The sequence below is a fragment of the Pteropus vampyrus genome, unplaced genomic scaffold, assembly GCF_000151845.1.
Source record: "Pteropus vampyrus isolate Shadow unplaced genomic scaffold, Pvam_2.0 Scaffold30, whole genome shotgun sequence".
NCBI lineage: Eukaryota > Metazoa > Chordata > Mammalia > Chiroptera > Pteropodidae > Pteropus > Pteropus vampyrus.
Genome location: NW_011888811.1, coordinates 6231445 through 6239583, shown reverse-complemented (window position 1 = coordinate 6239583; position 8139 = coordinate 6231445). Strand labels below are relative to the sequence as shown.

The following is an 8139-nucleotide window of genomic DNA, read 5'->3' as shown; positions in this document are numbered from 1 at the left end:
ATAATATTTATAACAATAAGAGTAAAGTGTTGGACATTACAAACTTACTTGAATAACTCCTGAGTAAGATAATCAACCTATCTTATTTAGTTAAACAAAGACTAATGAAGCTAAAAAAATTATATTGATCTCAAGAGTAAAACAAGTGAAGCAAGGAAATAAATTATCATTCAAAGTCACATAGGAAACCAAGGTTAGAATCTAGGATTCCCAACTAAAATTTGTACTGCATCTTCTCTAAAGCATTTGTAGAAAATATTTAATAACAATCTTTAAATTACAATTAAATGGCAATATTTAAAAAGTTGTCTCTTCTTCATTTAGACAGCAAAGGTACACAAATAAGCAGGTTAAGAATTTAGAATTTTATTTTAAAACTGAACAGTAGCATGGGTTTAGAGTCCAGTTTTTGAAATACTTTAGGTAGTAATTGCATGGATATGGTCTGTTTTGAGGCTGTCTCAGAGGTTTAAGGAGAACTGCTTTGTCAAAGACATGACTCGAATATATGTCAAAGGTTTTACCAGGTGTTCTTTCTTATCAATTGCAAACATTCATTCTAGGACATGCTATATAATTTCCTTGTTTTATATTCCACTTAGTTTTCCTTTACTACATTCTCAGAAAAAGTCTTAAGATATAAAATGTACTGGTCACAAAAGGGAGTGCATAATTGTGTATGTGATGTGTTAATATAATTCCTGTGTGTATCTAACCTTCTGAATTGGCTTCAGGAAGATTGCTCTTAATTCATAAAATGTGAAATAAAGTAGAAAGACTGCACGTAGGGGAAGAACACAGAAGAAGAAGAAACAGTAAGGATAGAGATACAACTTGCAAAAAGCAAGACTTTCTAAAATACTAATGGCATGCATCTGATATCTTTACTTATTCTCCATCCTCTTCTGTGATATCAATCCTTACAAAATCAGCAGAATTTTATAACACTTCCAGAAAACCTTTTCTTTATTCTAGTTTAAGAAATCTTAATACTTTAACATGTGAATATGAGTATCCTTTGTAAGCTCTGTGCATAGTTTTCAGTTTGTTAAAGAATTTTACACACACACACACACACACACACACACACACACGCACCCTTTAATGATCAGCGGTATGGCTGTATCATTCTTCGGAGTACAAGTATGAAGACCATGACTGCTCACTTAACATATAATTATATATAATAACACTATAAAATATGTATATCATCAACTATAGTGTAAGCAGAAAGCATTTTACCTACTCATATACATATCTATGTCTTGGAGAGCCACAGAACTTGAGGATGTATAATGTAGACTAAGAATGGGTTGAAAAGCTGATTTTCAAGACTTGAGATAATGGTAGATTTATTAACAAAAACAACTATATTAATTCATAATGTAACATTAGTATTTCGGTAGAATTTACTATTATCTATTTAAACCCCCAAAATAACTAAAATAGACATATATTTAAAGAACAGAAATAATAGTTGGCTAAATACAGTCGAGGTATATTTTTTAACTGAAATGGATAAAACATGCGGTAGAAAGAGCACATTCAAGGACTCGGGAAAATTGAAAAGAATGCATGTGCTTTAATCTTTCTAAAGATTATTTTTTTCGATGTTTATAATTCCTGGACACAGTGATTTTGAGGATATGATATTAAAACAAATTAAAAAGTAGCTCAAATATTTTAGTCTATTTCTATTTTATATATCATCCTGTAATATACAGAAATTGAATCTGATAGATATGAGTTAGTCACAGAAATGCTTCAATACTAATTTAATTTCTGTTATTTTTTTGGAGTGCATATTTTAGCTTTAAGAAATATGGGATATAATGTTATGTGTTATGTGTTTATTACGTGTATTTCCAGAGTCATTAACATTTTAAGTACATTTTAAGAGAGACATTTGAGAATATCTGTCTTTTAAAAACTACACCTTAAAATATTATAGTTTTTAGTTTTTTAAAAATTTTTTAGGCAAGGCAACCCTTGGCTGACCTCACAGATTGCAAGGACCTTCTCAGTTTACAGTCCCTTATTTTTTAATTTTTTAATGCCTACAGCACCTGGTCTTCCTAAGTGGTCGCCCATCCAAGTACTAACCAGGCTCAACCGTGCTTAGCTTCTGAGATCAGACAGGACTGGGTTTATTCAGGGTAGCATGGCCATAGACAGTTTTTAGATTTCTTTTAAAAACATAATCAGCTACAGAATCAGAGAAAAATGTTAACACCATTATTTCTGGGTGCTATATATTGAAATGATCTAACACATATTTCTCTGTAGAATTATTTAATTTCATTTCTTTACCATAGATTTGTGATAAGTTAAGTATGACATACACGTCATTAGATCTTCATTGAAAAAAGGTACTTTTTTTTTTTTTAACATGATCCACTTACTTGCAAATGAAAATACTATGTGAAGGAAATACTTGAAAGATTATCATTAGCTTATAAGGGGCTAAAAGTTTCCTCTTAGTAGGTTCATGATCAAAGCTGGGATAATCTACACTTGTAGGGGAAAGGGTCCCACTCTCTTCTTTATTATGACAAAAGTCTGGTTTTATAAAAATAACAACATTGTACAGAAGACAGAGATTTTATTCTAGATGGCCTCAGAAAATATAAAAACATGATAAGCTGATATTTGAGACTAATATAAGAAACTCTCTTATGTGCAAATTCATTGTGACCTGTTTTTTCAGAAACATAAACTGCATCAGGAGGTTTGGCATTATACTTTGGAGATATAACTCCCAGATCCAATAACTAAGAAACAAAATATATAACTCGGTTCATCTAGATGATAAGAAATCAGTTTGCAGATATTATAACACTATTTAAAAGGCTACCTTTTCAGGGTCAAGAGCAATTCCGAGAAAATGAAAATAAAAGGATAGCATAATAAAAGATATCCTATAAGGAACTTTTGTTTTTTGAGATAGAAAAGATAAAAAGGAATAAAATGTGTTGAATTCTAAGTTAATGTACTCTAGTCAGGAACACAGAGAGAAAAATAAGTTGGCCATGTTCTAATTTTATGTACAAAGTTTATGAAAAAAACATTTAAATAGACTTGAATTGAAATTATCAGTAGCCAGAAATACAAATCAAAGTTGTTGGTAATTATGGAATTCATTCTCATTTAAAATCTCTTTCTTTGAGGGCAAGGTGTGGAGGTCTTTTTTCCAATTAGGGGCTGGGAAATAGTTTTGAAATTCTCTTGCCTAAAGCATGGTCAGTATAGAATAATAAAATGGTTGGAGAAAGGGAGAACAAAAAGCCAGCAAGAATGGCAAGAAAGAAAATGTTAGAGAAGAAAGGAGAGCAAAACAGGGTATAGAGAATAGAGAGAACAGAGAGGAATGGAGAAGGCGAAGGAAAGCAACAAAGAGAAAACAGTAAAGGAGCGGGATCTGTGTTATGAGGATGGGTAGGCTCACATGCTCCTTGATGAATAGTCCTCCTTTCACTTTAAATCAGGACCAAAGCAAAAACTTTTTGAGAAAATACATTTTCCCAAGCTTTCTCCTCACTATGATTATAATAAACTAAAGAAACCTGAATTTCTCCAGCTTCCTAAAACATGAAATGATGCACCCCTGGATCTGCACTATCTGGCTGCAGTTCGGCCACCATCACAGTGGCTCCCCCTGCACTCTGGGACAAACAACTCATAAAAAAACACGGATCCAGTTCTGAAAGAAAGTTTCAGTTTTTTAATGACAAGTAATACCCTTTCAGTGACATCTTTCCCTTTCCTTTTACTCCACCATATATACAGGCTACACTTTATTGACGAAATTCTGCCTTAAGTTTAATCTCGATAAATAATGTAGAGGATGATGGTTACCTCTCAAAGATTTCATCATCAAACCATGTAAACAAAGAAAGCAAAGGAAAAAGAGATGAATGTGTACTCATTAGATGACAAACCCAGATGGGTGGGAGAAGTAGATAAGTAAACAGGTAGACGAATGGACTTTATTTGCCCCTACTCTACCCTTAACAGATATTTAGTTAATATTTTATTCTTTTTCATATGAGTGTTACAGATTTTAGGGTTTTTTTGTTTGTTTGTTTTGGTTTGTTTTGTTATAGATTTTACTTAATTGACAGAATCAGAAAGGTAAGTATTTGTAAAAAGAGTATAACTGGAGTTTCTCTCGAGGTATTTAACAATCTATGCCACAAAACAGACTTTCTCTTTATTTTCATCAATTTCTAAATTTTGGATTTTTTTTATGTCTGTATAAGACATTTTAGACTTTCTTTAGCTCAATTACTGCAAAAGATCTCAGCTTTAAGATATAAACATTTCCGACCAAGTAAGGTGACTTACTAACAAGCGTGCAGCTGGCAAGGTAGTACTAGCTCCCTGGGGAATTAGCTTAGGATCTTGGGTTATGTTTGTCAGAGTAAGTGAAGGTGGAAATCTAAGTGCTCTGGGAAAAGAAAGTGAATTAACTCTTATGAAATTTTGTGCAACTCTGTAAAGTTTAGGTGACTAGGGGAGAGGGAAAGCAGTATAGTTTAATATTTTTTATAATTCAGCTTTGTTCTATCTCAAGATTATAAGAGATCTGGTATACATGCAACCTTATTTTTTTTTTTTTTTTGAATCCTGTGTGACACTGAGATTAGAAGCAACCATTTTATTCATGTTCAACTACATATTTTATATTTATATTAAAAAGGTAGAATCTCAAAAATGTGGAAGACAAGCTATTTCTGTCACTGCAGTGGCTTTCAATAAAATAAGATTCTAAATAACTGACAATATACAAAAAATTAAAAAGTTATATTTATTTATCCAATATTTGATGTTGTTATTATATTTCCTTTCCCAGATAACGGCATTTATTGTTACCTTTTAAAATTCTATTCTGGAACTCTTCTTTTTGAATTTGCTGTAGTTTTTATCTGGTGCTTTTAATGCAAAATGTGTATAGCAGATGCTCAGACTTTGGCATAATGAAATCCATTTCCACAAAAAACTATATCTAGACATTCTATAATTCAGTTGAATTTCAGTGAAAAAGCAGTAAGCAAAAACCCAAGAGGAACTGTTAAAATGAACAGAGAGCACCTTTTAACCTTTACTGGCTGAGATCACCAGTCAGCTCAAGAAGCCAGTTCATATAATGAATCCAACCAAATACCCAAAGGAATGTTCTAGCATGTTTAGACACTTTCTACTCTATCTCTTCCTCGTGTATATAAATTATCTACCTGTTCATTGCCAAAGATTTCCTAAGATAAAAAGTAGCCACTGAGATTATGCTCACATTACAAAGGCCAAATGATTAGTGAACGGCTGCAGATGATTTCCAGGTACAGTTACTTCCGACTTTTCACATAGTTTCCATTTCCCATCTTGATTCTAGAACCAATGCCGAATATATTTTTTTAAATGTTTTCTAAATATGACTCTTTTTTTCAGGTAAAATCTGAATTCTTTGTTTGAAATAAATGTTAAAGTGTTTTTGAGATGAGAATATCATTGTTATAGTCATGGACTCTTCTCTTTTGGAAAACTTAGGAAACAAAATCCTAAGTGAATGCCATATTCCTCCAAGATTGTCATATTATTACTGTCATATAACTAAAAGCTATCTGGAAGTATTTTAGAAGTATCTTACCTCAAAGCTACTGCAGGTTATAGGATTTTGATCCAGACTTACACAGACCAAAAGAAACTCATTCCTCCAACACAGCAATCATACTCTTTTCTAAAGTTAAGCCCTTTCTCAATGGAAACTGCCCATAATGTGAGGAAAATTCTCAGTGGAAATGAGATAAATGTCTGCACAATAAAATTTACCTTTTTTTTCCTGGGACATGCTTGCTTATATCACGAGTCTTGGAATCCAAAACAACAAAGGATCAAGGATTACTTAGGCACCTTGAAATGTGGGTCTCTACCCTCTATCCACCTTTAGTTGCTGAGCACAGACAAAATTAAGTAGCTCTATATATCAACAAGGGAAAGTTGCCAATTATTTTAAAGAATTTAGGAACGGAAATAAAGAATAGAGCACAAATAATGTTCCAGGCAGACAGGGAGGGAGTGGAAACAATGTCCAATCCAGGAGTATATTGATATTGATGTTGATATCGATATTGATATTGATGTAGGGAGTCCAAGATATTTTCAATTTCCAAACAGAATCGTTTCAAAGTAAAATTTAAAGAAACACTTTATTATGATGACTAATATTACTCCATTTAGTCTCCTTATAGTGATCACCTCTGTGAATTAACAGACACAAAATAGCTTCAAGTAGGGAGTAAGTAAGTAACCACCTTCATAAGTTACAAGTCCATGGAACTGGGCACAGTGAATATTACCAAGTTCCTCAGTATATAGCATTTCCTGTGAAAATACGGCCAATGCCATATTAAATAAATTGTTGTAAGACATTTATAATAAAACACTGCTTATAGTTCTTCACTGTTCATTCCCTCTTCGCTCTTTTACTCTTACAATCCATTATCCACACATCATCAACTATCTTAAACTGCAAGTGACATAATTTCACTTCATTATCCAAAGGATTCTTTTTGCATTAGAATAAAGGTCAACTGCTTAAGTGAAATGCACAAAGCTCTTTACGTGTAGCCCAAACTTGCCTCTAGAGTGTCATCTTGTACCATGATCATCGGTAACACCAAGCTTCAGACATATTATAATTTTGTTTCTCAAACATAACACATTTACCTTGGATCTTGTTCTTTCCTCTCCTTGAAATATTTTTCCCTGGATTTCCTCATCCTTGAAGTTTTCTCATCTTCCAGGTCTCAATTCAAAGTCATCTCTTCAAAAGATATTCTTCCAGAGCATTCATAATGATATGAATTCATTAGTATAATTTGAATGTTTGTACATAACTATATATCCAATTCCTCTCTCACTCCCTCCCCCCATCTATGTGATCTATGTTTCTAATCTATCTAAAATTTATTTTCCTGAAGACTATGATATGCTGAAGAGGAACATTTGCACTTCTGTTCACCAATGTATCACTACCTAGAACAGTGCCTGTCTGGCACTTAGAAAATGCTCAATAAACATTTGTTGACTAAATTAATGTATCCAACAAATACATCTCAAAGTGTTTTTGACATCACGATCTTATTTAACCCTCGCTCCAATGCAATGTAGTCAACTGTACAGGTATTATTTCTTTATTAAAAAGGTGAGAAAACACTCAGAGACAAAAGGATAGTACCTAAAATCACAGTCTCCAAGAAAATCACAGTCAAAATTTGAGTGTTTTGACCCTCAATCCAGTGTGCTTACTACTTACTATCATACATTGCTTTTCTCGTTTCTACTTCAAGCACTAATCTTTTTGAATTATCACTTCAAAGTATCTGTTATTTTAATACTCAGCAAGTTATCAACATTGTAAGAAATCCCTAGTAAGAACAGATCTACAGCTGTCTAGCAGTTCTAGAATATATAATATAGTGTGTATATATGCATATACATATAGGTGCATTTGTGGGTATATATGTTTATATATATTAAACATATCTTTGAAGGGTGTGCTTGCTTAAAACTTAATTTTAATTGATTTATTTATCAAACATTTTATTTACATCGATGTACTATTTTAAGCTATTCTCCAATCACTGTAATAAGAACAATCTTCATCATCATAATCCTATTTTATTTTTTTAAATTAAGTTTATTGGGGTAACATTGGTTAGTACAATTATATAATTTCAGGTATACGTTATCATTTGACATATATATTCTATTGTGTTTACCACCCAAAGTCCAGTTTCCTTCAGCTAACATATATTTGATCCCCTTTACCCACTTCACCCTCCCCCTAAACCCGATATTTGACACCCTTTACCCCGTCTACTTCTCCCCTCCTCCCCCGCCCTACTAGCAACCACTACATAACTAATTTTAAACAATCTGTTGATTTTTTTTTACATTGGATAGGGAAGTATTATTATAAATAAAATATTTGATTGAAAAAAATTTGCTGATTAATCTGTTCTTAACATTTCTCCCATCAAGTTATTTTAAGTGATTTTCATTTTCAGACAATTTGCTACTTATATAAGGGGTTCACTCATGTTTAACTTTGGCTAGGTGTATAATCATTCTAGCTAAACT

General features: G+C 32.4%; 1 protein-coding gene and 1 pseudogene across 3 annotated transcripts in view; one reads left to right on the top strand and one right to left on the bottom strand.

The window, feature by feature from the left end:
- Positions 1-8139, top strand: part of GABRA1 (gamma-aminobutyric acid type A receptor alpha1 subunit) — a 54307-nt gene that overhangs the window by 8252 nt on the left and 37916 nt on the right. The window lies entirely within an intron of this gene.
- LOC111737772 lies at positions 2055-2173 on the bottom strand (annotated as a pseudogene).